At 40.7% G+C, this 17,588-nt stretch overlaps 1 protein-coding gene across 1 annotated transcript in view; it reads right to left on the bottom strand.

The window, feature by feature from the left end:
• Window positions 1-17,588, bottom strand: part of LOC149169626 (rRNA (cytosine-C(5))-methyltransferase NOP2C-like) — a 251,675-nt gene that overhangs the window by 39,498 nt on the left and 194,589 nt on the right. The gene's annotated exons all lie outside the window — the stretch shown is intronic.

Raw genomic sequence — 17,588 nt, forward strand, 5'->3', positions numbered from 1 at the left:
CCAAATAAACATGTAAAGAAAGTGTTAAAATTGGCAACTAAGGCCAAACTTCATGTGGGTCATCTTATTCATGGCTGATAATATTTTTATTAGATTCCTCTCGTTGAGAGGTGTAGGATTGATATAAAGATCATCCAATTTCGATAAATATTAAATATTCATGGAGATATGAATTTATTTTGATTATGGAATTATTATCAAGCCGACCTACAACTCATGTAGGCTCAGAAGCCTAATAGTCGCATCTATTCAAACATCAATAGTTGTGTATAAATACAGGAGGACTTTTCCTCATTTTCACTCACTCATCTCATCACATCTCTCTCTATTGCGCAGAAAAGAGTCTCTTCTCTACTGCGCAGAAAAGGGTCTCTCTCTCACACATGTGAAGCCGGAAGCTGCTGAAACTGAAGCTACAACTGCAGATACAAACTTTGACCAACGTGGACCATCAAACCTCCTCTTTTGATCTGCGCTATAGGTTCATCTGAACCTCCTCTAAAGGCTGCAACTTTTGGTAGTGGAATCAAGTCGATTCGATGGACGGTTTGCAAGATATCGACTGCCCTAGTTTGAAGGAAGCTGCTGAAACTGAAGTTGCAACTGCAAAAGTAAAGTTTGACCTACGTGGACTAGAATATCTCCTCATATGAACTGCATTGTAGGTTCATCTGAACCTCCTCTGGAAGCCGCAACTTTTGGTGGTGGAATGAAGTCAATCCGACGGACGGTTTGCAAGATATCCACTGCCCTAGTTTGAAGGAAGCTACTGAAACTAAAGCTGCAACTGCAGAATTAAAGTTTGACCTATGTGGACTAGAAGATCTCCTCATCTAAATTGCGTTGTAGGTTCATCTGAACCTCCTTTGGAAGCCGCAACTTTTGGTGGTGGAATCAAGCCAATCCGACAGTCGATTTGTGAGATATCGTCTGCCCTAGTTTGATGATGAAGCCGCTAATGCTGATACTGCTGATCTAGGGTTTGCTATTGCTGATATAAATCAAATTTATGGTACTATTTCTCTCTGCTAAATTATTGAAGATAAAAGAAGATTTGATTAAAGGGTTTCCCCACACATTGTGGGGTTTGACCCTGGCTAGCCGCCACATCTTATGTCTCTTGTCTTGGCTTGTTTTTTGTCGATCGTTGAATGTTCTATCTGCACTTTACTTTATGTACATGTGATTGCTAAACTGTGGAATATAATAAGAAAAAGAAGTAAACTGTTATAAGCATAGAACATACCATAACTGAACATGGTATCAGAGTCGAGGTGAAGACAAAGCCCGAGCAAGAGCAAGAGAAATCACCGAAGAGAAGATTGGCAAGGCTATCCTAAAAGAACTATGGGGTCCTCAACACTCTTTCCTGCCGAAGACAAGCTTCGTGAGAAAGCTGAGTATCACGGATGGAAGATGTCTATCGATCTAACCCTAGAAGATCAAAGAGTGTTGGACCATGTAAGAGGCAATATTGTTGAGCCTCCATCAAATGCATCCGCTGCTGCTTGGAACAAATGGAAAATCAGAGAAGTCAAAACAAAGAAGATCATCCGAGACTCTATCGACAAGCACTTGGTGGCCTACATCTCTGAACTGGACACCTCCAAGGAAATCTACGATACACTGGTGAGTTTATTTAAAGTAAATGATGCAAATCAAGTTTTGTTCCTTAGAAATAAGCTGAGGGAAATCAAGAAGGGTAAAGATGAGAGTATGCAAGCATACTTCTTAAGAATCACCAAAATCAAGAACGATCTCCTATCTATTGGGGAGACTATTACTGACAAAGAAATGGCACTCACAACTCTTGGAGGATTACCATCTGAATGGTACATGTTCAGGCTTCTCTTCTGAACAATAATATAATTCATGGTTTCGAGGAATTATGGATATATTCATTCAAGAAGAAACAAGGGTAGAAGAACAAGAAATGCCCATGCCTAAAGGTCCTGCTGCCTTTTCTTCTCATGCTAAGAAAAGAAATAATTCCGGGACTAAATCAAAAGGGAAGGCTAGACCTAAGGGTGGAAGAAAAGGACAATGTTACATCTGCGATAAAGCAAATCACTATGCAAAGGAGTGCCCTAATAGAAAGGACTCACACCGGGACGATGATCAAAACCCCTCTGATGGCAATCAAAGGAATGACAAATTCAATAGCAAAGGTAAGAGGAGAGTTGGGAATCAAGGAAGAGGACAAGCATTCAAGAAGGCTAGAAATTCCAGGATGTATTAAATGTACCTGACCTCAAAAAGAACCTAGTGTCCATCTCGGCAATGGAAGACAAAGGCTACAAGGTAACCTTCAGCGATGGCAAGGTACGTGTATCGAAAAATAATGTTAAAGGTGCCTTTACTCTTGGGTTTCGTGTTGATTCATTATATCAAGTTGATGGAAGTCCGCTAGGTGTCATGTCTTATGACACATCTCTTTAGTCCGAACTTTGGCATCGGAGGTTTGCCCACCTTCATTATAAAGCTCTACTCGGTGTAAGACAAATGGTAACAGGGATGCCCGAATTCCGAGTAGAGAAAGAAGGTGTATGTCCAGGATGTGCCGAAGGAAAGCTCAAAAAGGGGACCATTCCCCTCAAGCCTAAGCAAGACCTCCGATATATTACAGTTGGTTCACTCAAGCATATCTGAGGCTGGCATTAAGAGGGAGACTACTACACCACATACTCTTGAGCATAATGGTGTGGTGAAAAGGAAGAACCGTACGATTATGGAAGCTGTCTCTATGGATAGATGATGCCTGATGTGGAGGAACCCATGGATCTTATTTATCCACCTGAGCCTCCCTCTTCTAGAAAGAGGCCTTCATGGCTTAGGGGGATACTTGATGATGCTGAAAGACATGTTGCACCCCGAGGAACCTTCCATCAAAGTAAGAAACCTAACAGGTATCAGGGATACCTGACCATCATGAGCACGATCACACAAAATGAGCCTTCATCATTCTCAGATGTCGTCAAGCATCAAGTATGAAAGGATGCTATGACCAAAGAATATGAGTCTAATATGAAGAATCATGTCTGGGAAGTAGTTCCCAGACACCAAGACGAGACAGTTGTTACTTCCAAATGGCTTTACAAGATAAAGCATGCAACAGATGGAAGTATGGAAAAGTATAAGGCTCGTTTTGTTGCTCGTGGTTTCTCCTAGAAGGAAGGTATAGACTATGATATTTGCACTTGTTGCCAGATATGCGACCATCCGCTTGATCATAGCCCTTGCGGCTTCACAAGGATGGAACCTACATCAGATGGATGTCAAGACCGCGTTCTTACACGACTCGATCAAAGAAGAGGTCTACGTGGAGCAACCCAAAGGATTTGAGATTTATGATCGAAAATCTCATGTATGCAGGTTGAAAAAGGCTCTCTATGGGCTGAAGCAAGCACCTCGACCATGGTATGAGAGGATCGACAACTACTTGATGAAGCTGAGATTCACTAGGAGTGAAGCCGATCCTAACCTTTACTTTAAGGTTGAAGATGATAAACCTCTCATACTGGTGTTGTATGTGGATGACCTCTTTCTAATAGGTGCAGACCCTTTCATTCTCAAATGTAAGAGGGAGTTGGCTTCTGAATTTGAAATGACGAACCAAGGGCTTGAAGTGTGGCAGAAGCCAAGGGAAATTTTCCTATCTCAAGGAAAATATGTGGTGAAGATTCTGAAAAGATTTGGTATGATGGACTGCAAGCTTGTGACTACCTCGAGGATCTTAACTCTTAGAAGTTATATGATAGTGATGTCGGACCAAATTTGGGAAATGCCTCTGAGTTTCAAAAACTCATTCGCGTTGATGTTCTTGGTGAACCTCCGTCTGAACATATGTTTTGCAGTTAGCATTGTGAGCTCATATTTGGTTGAGCCTCACTAGATTGGTGCCAAGAATCTTCTGAGATGTCTTCAGGACACAATCTCTCATGGATTGAGATACACTACCGAAAATATGAAACTGCATGATTATTCGAACGTTGATTAGGCAGGTAGTGTGGAGGATCACTGGAGCACTTTTAGTGTTGTTTATCTTTGGATTTTGCTTCGATATAATGGATGAGCAGGAAGCAAAAGTCGGTGGCTTTTAGCACCACCGAAGCAGAATATATTGCTGCTAGCATGGCCTCCTGTGAGGCAGTCTGGTTGCGATAGCTTTTCAGTGAGCTATTTGGATTTACATTGGATACCACCGTGATTCTCTGTAACAACCAGAGGTGGGATTCGATTATTAAGGAATCCCGTATTCGTCGATTGCTCCAGCAGATAGACATCATCTGGGATATGGTAAGTCGATGAGCAAGGAGGCTCCATCGCATTAATATGATGTACAGGTCGATACACCTTGTCAAAGCCCCGAGGAAAGATATAATCTGTGATTTTCCCAAACGACTTGGAGTCATCAAGAAACCCTTGTACAAGGGTCCTGCATGTTGCATACATTGAGCTCTGGGAGCTCTAAGGGCTTGCGGTTCTTACTAGAGCAACATGCGACCACAGCGTGACTCACCCTGCCCTGGAACAAGATGATTCACTCTCTTGTGGGACAAGATAATTCGCTCTCTTGTGGAACAGGACGATTCGCTCTCCTGTGTAGTAGGATGATTAGTTCTCCTGGGAGGCCTGGACTGATGTGTTCTCTATAGCGACTATAGCAGGATTGATGTGTTCTCCTGTGAGGCCTGGATTGATGTGTTCTCCATGGCGACTGTAGCAGGATTGATGTGTTCTCCTATGAGGCCTGGATTGATGTGTTCTCCCTGGCGACTGTAGCAAGATTGATGTGTTCTCCTGTGAGGCCTAGATTGATGTGTTCTCCATGGCGATTGTAGCAGGATTGATGTGTTCTCCTGTGAGGCCTGGATTGATGTGTTCTCCATGGCGGCCTGGATTGATGTGTTCTCCATGGTGATTGTAGCAGGATTGATGTGTTCTCCTCTGAGGATAGGATTGATTAGTTCTCCTGTCGAGGCATCCTACCCATGCAGTCTGGGACTCATGGGAAGTACCTCTCATCTGATCAATGGGCAAGGAAATGAAGTTAGGGACCATAGTAGTATCGATGGACGCATCGTTGTATCTACCAACCTCCCTATGCTAGGATGACCTCCATTGATCTGGGATCAATGATACTGGTCTGGGACCAATGGTAGGAGTTGTACCATACTATGACATTGACTTCGGATCAGTTGAGACTGGTCTGGGACTAGTGGTACATACTCAGACTGACTTCGTGTTAGTGCAGTACTGGTCTGGGACCAGTGAGAGTGGTACATACTATGACGCTAACTTCGGGTCAGTTGAGACTGGTCTGGGACCAGTGGTACACTCTCTGAGACTGCAATACTGGTCTGGGACCAGTGGTAGGAGTGGTACCTACTATGAAGCTGACTTCAGGTCGGTTGAGACTAGTCTGGGACCAGTGGTACGCACTCTGAGACTGACTTTGAGTCAGTGGAGGATGATACTGGTCTGGGACCAGTGGAGTTGTACTCACTATGACGCTGACTTCGAGTTGGTTGAGACTGGTCTGGGACCAGTGGAGTTGTACTCACTATGACGCTGACTTCAGGTTGGTTGAGACTGGTTTGGGACCAGTGGTACATACTCTGAGACTGACTTTGAGTCAGTATGATACATCCTCGATCATTTCTTCTCCTTCATAATTCGGACAAAATCAAAGCAGAACAGAACAATGCAAGAGCAGAGCAGAATAGAGCAGAACAATACAAATCAGTACAGGGCAAAACAAGACAAAGCAGAACAGGCATAATAAAGCAGAGCAGGGCAAGGGTCAGGCTGTACAAGGCAGTGCATTTGATGGATGAATAGTAGCGACCGTCAAACAGATTGCAGATGAAGTTCTCCCTAGTTGAGAGGGAGTGTTAAAATTGGCAACTAGGGACAAACTTCATGTGGGTCATCTTATTCATGGCTGATAATATTTTTATTAGATTCCTCTCGTTGAGTGGTGTAGGATTGATATAAAGATCATCCAATTTCGATAAGTATTGATCGAGATATGAATTTATTTTGATTATGGAATTATTATCAAGCCAACCTACAACTCATGTAGGCTCAGAAGCCTAATAGTCGCATCTATTCAAACATCAACAGTTGTGTATAAATACAGGAGGACTTTTCCTCGTTTTCACTCACTCATCTCATCACATCTCTCTCTCTACTGCGCAGAAAAGAGTCTCTTCTCTACTGTGCAGAAAAGGGTCTCTCTCTCACACATGCGAAGCCGGAAGTTGCTGAAACTGAAGCTACAACTGCAAATCCAAAGTTTGACCAGTGTGGACCATCAAACCTCCTCTTCTGATCTGCACTATAGGTTCATCTGAACCTCCTCTGAAGGCTGCAACTTTTGGTGGTGGAATCAAGTCGATCCGACGAACGGTTTGCAAGATATTGACTGCCCTAGTTTGAAGGAAGTTGCTGAAACTGAAGTTGCAACTACAGAAGTAAAGTTTGACCTACGTGGACTAGAAGATCTCCTCATCTCAACTGCGTTGTAGGTTCATCTGAACCTCCTTTGGAAGCCGCAACTTTTGGTGGTGGAATCAAGTCAATTCGATGGACAGTTTGCAAGATATCGACTGCCCTAGTTTGAAGGAAGCTGCTGAAACTGAAGCTACAACTGCAGAATTAAAGTTTGACCTATGTGGACTAGAAGATCTCCTCATCTGAACCTCCTTTGGAAGCCGCAATTTTTGGTGGTGGAATCAATCCAATCCGACGGTCAGTTTGTGAGATATCGTCTGCCCTGGTTTGATGATGAAGCCGCTAATGCTAATACTGTTGATCTAGGGTTTGCTACTGCTGATATAAACCAAATTTATTGTACTATTTCTCTCTGCTAAATTTTTGAAGATAAAAGAAGATTTGATCAAAGGGTTTCCACACACATTGTGGGGTTTGCCCCTGGCTAGCTGCCACATCTTGTGTCTCTTGTCTTGGCTTGTTTTCTGTCAATCGTTGAATGTTCTATCTGCACTTTACTTTATGTACATGTGATTGCTAATCTGTGGAATATAATAAGAAAAAGAAGTAAACTGTTATAAGCATAGAACATACCATAACTTAACAGAAAGCTAATATATAATATGTATATGAAGTCTAGTGCTACATCACATATCAAAATAGTGAATCAACTCCTGAATCTTGAGTCTTGTCTGAGTCTCAAATCTCAAGAGTCAAAATATCAACAAAAAATATAATATCAGCAAGGGTTCCAAAGTTGAAAAATTCGTTAAAATCGGGAGTTTTTTGAAAAAGACGGCAAAATTTAAAAAACACAAAAATATTCTTTTTTTTTTAACATCTAGAGTATCCACAACATCAAATAAATGCATTTCCACATAAACATGTAAAGGAAGCTAATATATAATATGTATATGAAGTCTAGTGCTACATCACATATCAAAATAGTGAATCAACTCCTGAATCTTGAGCCTTGTCTAAGTCTCAACTCTCAAGAGTCAAAATATCAACAAAAAATATAATAAATGTATATCATGAGTCATCTAAAAGTCATAAAGTAATCAGTCATTGAGATCCTCTTTCCCTTTTAAGGGAATAGGGAATGGCTTTTCCTTTTCCTCTAGAGGAAAAAGGCCCAGCCCCTGGAAATAGAAATTGAGTTAGTCGTCCTCTAGAAGCCGATAAAAGAGGTGGCTTCTGTCCTATGCTGTTGTTGCCCATCCTAGATGGCGTCACCTCTTCCTCATCATCTTCATCCAACTCTGCCTCCTGACCCTGATGTTGCTCCTCCTCCTCTACCTCTGGCTCTCCCTCCCCTGCAACTGCTACCTCCTCTAGATCCACACCTAACCAATCTGGGATCGAGTCCATGGTCGGCCTCTCAGTCTCGACCCTCCATGCAACAGTGGTATCAATATTGTCCAATGAGATGGCTTCCACATCAGGAGGTGTCTGAAGTTGTCTCACCCACAATCGAAGATTGTAGTAAACGTAGACCATGTCATTGAGGCGATGGGACTCTAATCTGTATTAGGGTCATAGATTGTAAATTAGTACTTAGAAAATTTAAATATTAAAAATAATCAAATGAATTCAAAAAATTTATTTGAAATTTTTTTACCTATTGCGCTTTTTGTTGTGTATTTTGTCAAATACACTCCAGTTGCGCTCATACCCAGAGGAACTGCATGTTTGGCTGAGCACTCGAATGGCAAGCTTTTGGAGATGGGGTACTCTGCCACCATAGCTTGTCCACCAAGCATCTACAACTTAAAAGAAAAATGAGAAACATAAAAAAAACATTGAAATTCTAAACTTGAAAGTTTGAAACAAACTAAAGCTTACCTAGCATTTTGGTCGTCCTATTCTTAATAGCCATGGTAAAACCAAATGTGCCACCCCCCATCCTATATACCTCCATTTCTTTATAAATATCTTCACGTTCTTGCTTATATGACACCATCCTATTGACACAAGTGAAGAATCCATCCATCACCTCGGCATCAAATCTGAAACCATAGGCATAAGAAAATGAGGGGTTGAGGTAGATACCTGCAGCATGAATGGGGCAATGGAGGGTATTGTTCCATCGCTCATCAATCACTCTCCATATGACATGTTGTTTCTCTAATTCCTCGTCTCCCTTATCTTCATAATAAGCATGAATGGCTTATTTGGCCCTATCCATGACCTCATACAAGTAGCCCATTGCGGGTTGTCTCCATCAACCAACCGAAGAACCCTTACCAAAGGTTCTAAAATGGCACACACCTCCTCTACTCCTGCCCAAAAGCTTTGATCATATGAAACTAGTCTGCATATGCCCTCTCCCTCTGGTTTGCGACCAATAAATAAAGCAGGCCAATCCAATGAAAGAAACATACTCTTCACATCCCACATAGAATTCAACAGAGACTGAAGAGATATGAAATTAGTGGCAAATTGTGTAATGGCAGGACGCACCAACTCTTTATTTTTGGTGAATTTTCTCATCAAGCTAAGCACAGATGCATGATTATATATAAATTTTGCAATGTTCCACCAAGGTTCCGGGACGAGGGGGCAAGGGAGCGAGGGGGTGTGGGAGCGGCCTATTCAAAAGCTCCCTACCATTTTTTAGGAAACGTGGGGGAGCGTCAGGGTCTTAAAATTTTATAAATATAAAATATAATTTATTAATTGAGTCCACTATGACAATTTGGTTTGAATTGAAAAGCTGCAAAGCATGATCATTGATATGAATATCATTTGACATTATCCAAATTTATAATATCATATAAAATAATAAATTTAAAATTCTAATTCAGCTTGGTCAAATACTAATTTAGATTTTGGTCAGACAGAGGGAGAGCTTCAGCTTGATAAGGTAGCCACTGAATTCTGTGAAAAGGTAAATGAACAGATCAGGAACACTGCATTGGCAGTAGAAGGGGCAACTACAATGGTTGTCCAGCTGTATTTGATCCAACAGCTAGAAAGTTTGTTATATTATATATAATATAGACAGTACACCATATGCTGAAAGAAGAGTTTTAGTTCCAAGAGAGATGAGAAGATCACATGAAAGAGTTTCTGACAGTTTACTATCAAATGATATTGACTGCAAGATGACCATCTACGAACCAACTTGGGTGACCAACGATGGCATGGATAATTTGTCTACCTTATTAGAGCAATGCCATGCAGTTCAAACTTCAAACTAGCAGTGTATTTCAGGGGTGAAAATAATTTTTAGACCTGAGAATTCAAGCTGAGCAACTGTGCTCTGTGTAAATTTTGTAACTGTATAAATTCATATATAACGACAGTGCCTGAGATTTCTTGCTGCCCATAGTATTTTGTCATGCTTGCAATAAACGCATGTTAGTCTATAGTCCACCCAATTATTTCCCACATGACATAGGTGCTGCTTCCATAGTTTGTATGTCAAATGTCATGCAAATTAAAAACACAAATAGAATGTCTCATATTCTTTGCCTGTCACTCCAGTTATCTCCCCACTGTAATCCAGCCATCACTTGAGGAAAAAAGGAGAAGTTTTAAAAGGGAAAATTCATGTACGTGCTATATGGTCTAGCAAATTTCCATGATACTGACCCTCTAAAATAACGCTTGTTGAAACCAAAAGACAGCACAAGACGTTATCCCCATACAGAACATGAGTAGCTTTGTACCACTTTAGGTTTATTAAATCATAAACTATAAGCAAGGCCATTTTTTTGGGAGCGGGGGGAAACGTCCCCTCAGGGAAGGGAAACGTTTCCCTGGCACGTCCCCCTGAGTTTCCTCCATTTTGGGAGCGTGGGGAAACGTCCCCTACTCGTCCCCAAGTCCCCGGAGCGCGGGGGAGCGAGGAAACTAGACCCCTAGGGGGGGGGGCGAGTCCCCGTGGAACACTGAAATTTTGTTATGCTCCTAGATGATTCAACAATATCCCTCACAATAGGGATCTTACCTGTATCCTCCATCATCAAGTCAATGCAATGAGCAGCACAAGGTGTCCAAAACAAGTTAGGATACATCTCCATAAGCAACTTGCCAGTGGCAACATAATTTGCAGTGTTGTCCGTTATGACTTGAACAACATTGCTTGGACCTACTTCCTGAATGAAGAGGTCCAACAACTCACATAATGTACATGCATCTTTAATGTGTGCAGATGCATCAACAGATTTCATAAACATTGTCCCCTTGGGACAACTAACCAAGAAGTTAAGAAGGGTCCTACCCTTCTAGTCAGTCCAACCATCTGACATGACTGTGCATCCAGTTTGTTCCCATGATGCCCTAAACTCCTCCAATCTAGAAGTGCAATCAGTGTTTTCATCTTGAAGAAGAGGCCCTCTCAATTTTGCAAAGGTGGGGGCTTTGTACCCTGGGCCAACGACAACAACAACATCAAACATAGGTTGGTAGAATGGGTTTGTCTTAGCAATGTTGAAAGGAACATCACTCCATAGAAGACACTTACTGACCAACCTGTCAACTTCTGCCTTTTCCTTTTTTTTAAGTGCTGATTTGATGCCAGGTTGTGCACCAGGTGTGGTTCTAGGAACAAAAAAGGATGAGATAGATGAGGGGTTGGGACATATGGGTGAGGAAGGTGATGTTGAAGAAGCACTGCCACTCTCAATTCCCCCCACTCTTGAGGGTCCTACAAATTGGGATTTTAGTGCTACCCTAGTGTCTTTTCCCTCCTCTTTATCCATCAACGGTTGAATGGTCCGTCGAATGATTTTTGGAAATGTATTTGGGCAAAGGTCAACATTTTGCCCTAGAATTTGCCCCAAATGGAATTTTAATCTGTTGATACCTACTGACATATGCTTGCCACACAACTTGCGAGTCAAATACATTCTATTGACCCCCCCCAGATTCGGGTATAGTATTAGGTTCACCATATTCCCACATAGCATCCAAAAGCCTTGGCATTTTGTTTTAAACTTTGAACTAGAATTTAAACCTGGGCACAAAAAAAAATTGAAACAAATTAAAAATTCCCCATCACATTAGAAGCAAACACAAATGCAATAGTTGATTTTAGATTTTAAATGCCTCTTCTCATTTACTTGAAAACACTTAGATTCAGTAAACAAGGGTTTGAATTTTTGTCATTTTATTCTTGAAAGTTGAAGTTTTGCTTCAATCTAGATTTTAAACAATGTTTCTGTTAAACACACATGGGCAACAAGAATAATCTGAAGGATAAAACATGCAAGTACATTTTTTTTATTAACAGGAGATATACATTTATAGTACATTATGTGACCGTTGGGTTTCACATCCCAAGGTCTCTTGGACTTCTTTTGTCCATTGAGCTTCCACACTAACCCATTGAGGATTAGGTGTCCAACATTCCCCCCCTTAATCCGAAGGGTTATGTATGAGTCCAAGAAGAGAGCTGTAATACAAAATGTGCAAAAAATGCATGGCAGCACTAGGCTGAATGTGCTCTATGAAATGTTGGTATAAAGGGCGGTGGTTTAAGGATGACCACCAACACTAGAACGCTTAGTGCAGTTCCCGGAACTCTTCCAAAACTGGCAAGAAGCTGAAGTCTTCTGCTAGAGGAAGTGATCCTATTGTTTTAAAGAGGGAAACCTTCAACCATGAAAGGGAGGCCTCACCTCGCATAAAAGGGAGAACTTCAACCTGAAAAGGGAAGTCTCAACCTCTGATGGTTTAAGGATGACCAATCACTCTGGAATGCTTAATGCAATTCTTGGAACTCTTCCAAAACTGGCAAGAAGCTAGAGTCTCTTGCTAGAGGAAGTGTTCTCAATTTTGTTCCTGGAATTCTTCCGAAACTAGCAAGAAGCTGAAGTCTTCTGCTAGATGAAGTTTCCCAGATTGCCAATTGAAGGCATGTTCAGGGGCATCTTTGCTTCTGGCTACAACTCTGAAACTGGTGTGGCACGTTGTGGCTCAGGCTCGCTTGATGTGACTTTGAAGCTTGTAGATGACCATCATTTCCCCCCCTGTCAGATACAAGGTGAGATGATGGAGAAAACTCAACTGCAAGACTGTTCAATACTCTAGAACAAGTTCTGACATGTGATTGGAATATCTTCTTGGTTGTTGATGCCCATTGCCAAGAAGCGATCCATCCAAGATGAATCTTTGTTCTTGCAGGACGTTTGTTTCTGAAGCATCTGTGTGAAGAATGATTGGTTTTATGACAATGCTTACATGGATGAAGATCAAAACAGTGATCTTTCAGATGGCCAACTCGGTCACAATGTTGGCATTTTACAATCTGTGGTTGTTGTTGTTGTTGTGGAAGAGGAGTAGAATCTGGAACAGCTGGAGGTGAACTGTCATGAGGAGCAGGTGAACTATCATGAATGAATCCAGCACTCTGAAACTGAATGGGCTTTGAGTAGTCTGGAATATGAAAGGACAAGTCCTTGTCATATCCAAGACCAATTCTGTGCTTGTTGTGGACAAGTTGTTCCCAAGGTCTGATGATGGGCTTGGGAAGTGCAGACTGAGTTTCTGCATCTGCGTGTACAACTGCTGCTTTATCTAAATGCACTGTAACATTATTGTCTCGCTGTTTATGGGAGTCTGTTTCAATCTTCTGAACAGAAACAGGTTCAGAATGATGACTCCATTGTTGTAGTTCTTCTTGCTGCAGCTTTGTCTCAAGCTGCAAAAACTCAATATTCTCATGTGCATTTTGGAGACAAATTTTAATATTGGAAAGAGAGGTTTTGTTGATCTTAACCATCTCATCAACAGTGGAAAGTATTAAATTATTCAGTAGTTTCAATACATCATCTATTCTATCCATTTCAGACCAATATAATCAGAGAACTGATGTTATCTTCAGCTACAAATTGGTCTATAAATACTTGCAACTATTAGATGAATAGCAGGATGCCAATATCAAAAAGTCACTGTAGCAGACAACACAGTACCAATTTCAATGTAGCAAATGACTCGCTGCTTTAATGTACTTCTCAAATTATTCAAACTACTCACACTGAAAAAAAAAAGAGTCAATCTTTGACTTTCTTTGCAAATGAAATTTGTCGACAGTCTTAGTAGAGCACTCTCAACCATGTTCTGTCCGTTGCAACATTGCCATAGCAATGATCAAACGAACAGTGGTAAAAATATAGCAATGTATCAAGGCTTGTCAAGCTCTCTGACATAACACTTAGCCCGTCAATTCAACATCATCATCAGAGTCTATCCATCAGCATATTCAGTGAATAATACTTGGTAATGCAAGACTTATCTCTGAAAACCTAGAATGTGAAATCATACTCCACTTCATCAATACACGTCTATAGATCAACAATGTCAACAGTACCAACTCAATAGTTGCTTTATCATAGGCATTTACAAAGAATAATGTGTCAATATTGTCATATCAAATCTCTAAATCTAATCTCTGTTTAATGCAAACAGTCAACAACACTCCTTGCATCAAATTAATAGATTACATCAATTCATAGACAAGTTCACACAAAACTTTGCCCTTGGTTGCTATAGATGACACTGGCATACGTCGACCCCACAGCCACACAATTTCTGGAAGAGTCTCTCCGCAGAACTTTAACACAAAACAAATTCTATAGTTCTTTGCATGAATGGGTGGATTTCTCGAGAAAACGAGAGCCTTGTGGGTGGATTTCTCAAATAGAGAAAACTTTGGATGCACAGAACGAACTGACCTCTATATAAATATATAGCCGAGAATACCCATAAAAATGGTATTATTCGTTGTTGAGCAGATTACGGATGAAGCCACATCTCTGGTTGATTTCTTCCATGCATAAACAACACTCCTTTGCAAGAAAAAATGAATGTCTTCCACAATCTGCAGTTGAAGTACAAACAGTTCGAGCACTCCTGAAGGTAGAACCAGCACGCTAGTGAAGAATGAGTTCAGCTCACTTACATAATGCACAATTCATGTGTTAACTTCACCATCTACGTTGGACCGCTACAAGCAGCTGATCCAATCGCGGCCTTTTCATTTCAACAACTTATTCATAGATAGAATCTCGACTGCTACCTTCTTGTTTTAGTTCAATCCTGTCGTTGTGGGTTTCTGAAATAAGGCATAGGGTTTCATTTTCAGCCTGACTTGATTGACCTATCGTAAGAGTGATGGAATTGAGATTTGAAGGCGGATCTGCATAAATCTGGACTGCCATGAGAGCCGCGTCATTTCACCCTATCTCATTGGGTTACCTGGACGAGCCGAGGCTTCTCTTTTCTGGGGGAGGAGCTCTTGATATCCGTTCCAGGTCAAATACATCATCAAAAGATCGGATTTCTTTCACCAGGCCGTGCGAGGTCATCCTTTTCCAGAACAAATCTTTCTAGAATCGCATTAATGGAAGGCGTTCTGGACATGGATAAGTGCTTTATCACCTCCCTGGATAACTCTTATGCTTGCTCATCCAACGCGGCTGCAGGCAAAACGGTGCAGGATGAGGGAAAACAGTCTGATACTCCCAACGTTGTAGCTTTTCAAAATGCGGATGACTCTTGCATCTGTGCGATTTGCCTTGATACTATACAACCAGAAGAGAATGGCCAGCGTGAGCTTCTTATTCTCACTCTCGACGAAAGAATTGATTCATTGGATCGTGCACCAGCCAGGCTGCAGAGGCGGATATCAAGGCTTCTTTGGCGAGCGAGGATTGTATTAATTAAAGAGGAGCCGAAGCCTATTCTTTGCAGCACAAGGAAATGACACTCGATGAAGAAGGCGACTCTGCGATTTCATGCAGTATACAGATAAGAAATTCGATCAGGCGGAATTCGATCACTATCCTGTTCAAGCTCACGGCCCTCTTACCGTTGTAGGCACCTGGGATCGTTTGAAGGAAGCAGGAATAAAGGGATTGGACAGCAAAACGCACTTGAAAATACTGTTACGATGGATGTAAGAGAGACAGAGAGTGAAACTGATATTCATAGAAGCGCAGAGAGCAAAATGTGCTTGGACAGGTCTGCATAGAGGCACCAACGCATATCTGGGCATGTCAGGCCATGGACAGAGGCAGAGCAGCACTATATCTGGTCAGGCAATGGACAGATGCGTTAATTATGGACAGAGCCCAGTTTGCAGAGAATATGAAATGGTTTTGAAGTCTAAGCGTATGAAACGGTTTTGAAGTCTGAGCGTATGAAACGGTTTTGAAGTCTGAGCGTATTCAACTGAACAGGGCGCAGGAATTATAAATAGAATATGTCAGGGCAGCGCAGGTGTGGCAGACAGAGCGCAAGTATGGCAGACAAAATTAATGGAGCGTCACAGGTAATGGGCAGAACTGGCAGGTCTGCACACAGTAAAACACTTTACAAGGTGACAATTCTGCTCAATTTTGATTAGGAAAAAGGCAGAACTGACATATATATAGAGACCACAAAACAAGTGGCTCAAATTGGAGCAGGACGAGCAATCGCCCGCTCTGATACCATGTTAAACACACATGGGCAACAAGAATAATCTGAAGGATAAAACATGAAAGTACATTATTTTATTAACAGGAGATATACATTTATAGTACATTATGTGACCGTTGGGTTTCACATCCCAAGGTCTCTCGGACTTCTTTTGTCCATTCAGCTTCCACACTAACCCATTGAGGATTAGGTGTCCAACAGTTTCCCTTTCAAAATTCTAGGCAAAATAAGATATAAACAAACTAATAGAATTATAGAGAATTATAGAAAGATTTAAGAAGCCATTTGTGTAAAAAAAACTAAGAGAGAAATTAAAATACATACCTGGTAGCAGCAATTCGGCACTTTGAATCTCTCACATTGAGCAGTGAACAAATCTCCAAATCCCCACCACAAAACTAGCAAATCTTCTCCTCTAGAGCAATGGAAAACAGCTATGAATCTCCACAGCGCCGAATGGGAGAAAAAACAGCAGCAAATGATATTATTTTCGGCCTTTTCGGCCTCTTTATCCGTGGCCTGGGAGGACGGACTACTTTTTGGGTCAACTCCCGATAAAATCAGGCATAAAACGATTTAATCGCGATTTTTTCGGGGTTGAAAAGTTTGCAAAAAAATGGCCAATTAAATCGTTTCGCTGAAAAAATCGCCATTTTGGGATTTAATCCCGATTTTTTGCAAACTTTTTCCACACTGGTTTGAACACGGAGAGGAAACGTTCTATGTGTTCATGGCTAGAAAAAAGGATTCAAAGAGCGGTAAGGCTGATTGGTAAGATGATTCAAGCAATAGGTAATTTTGAGGTCTAATAGGCCTCCTAAGAAAATTAATAAAATAAGAGTTAAATAATATAATAAGAGCTAATACATTTTTATTGTATTTTTAGTTGTTTCTTTTCATGTATTTTCAATTTGTTTCAATGAAGTCTACTCAAAAGTATGCAGTGTGGGTACTTGTTGTATGTGGAATTTAATTATGCATCCAATGGGTGTCTGCACTTGATATTTGAGTAAATGTATAGGAGATAAACTGAAAATACAATTGAACTAGCATAGATCCATCATAACTCCGGATCTACCAAGCACGAGAGGGATCAAATCTCTCAAGATGCAACTTATTTTTGAGTACAAAACTTAAGGAAAGGTTTGCACCTCGAGAGATTTGATCCTTACGATTGCTTGGTAGATCATTAGTTAAGATGGATCTATGTTGGTTCTTAATAATATTATTTATATTATATAAATTTCACATCTCTATATATAAAAAACTATTCACATTTTTCATTTTAAAAAAACCTTTATTTAATATCTATGGAATATCCACGGAATATTTTTACTAGTAGCAAGGATAGGGGGTTTAGATATATCTCAAAAGTAATTATAATCTTTTTGCTTTTTGATTTAATTAAAAAATTGTTATAAAATAAAATATGTATAAAATATTTTGATTGTGAAATGAATTATGGTTTTTTAGCGTGTCATATTGATAAGCCATGGTATTGTAACAAAACCTATTTACAAGTTAATAATATCCATGGTAAATGTTGGAAAATATGGTAGCCATGGTCGGTATTTTCATCTTGAAAAAGAAATGGGAAATTTGAATTTTTAAATTTGCCTCCAAATTTATTTCAAGTCAGCCTCATGATGTTTTAGGTCGGCTAG

This window comes from Pinus tabuliformis, chromosome 4_2 (genome assembly GCF_031772625.1).
Source record: "Pinus tabuliformis cultivar Carrire ecotype Pingquan chromosome 4_2, CPIR1, whole genome shotgun sequence".
NCBI lineage: Eukaryota > Viridiplantae > Streptophyta > Pinopsida > Pinales > Pinaceae > Pinus > Pinus tabuliformis.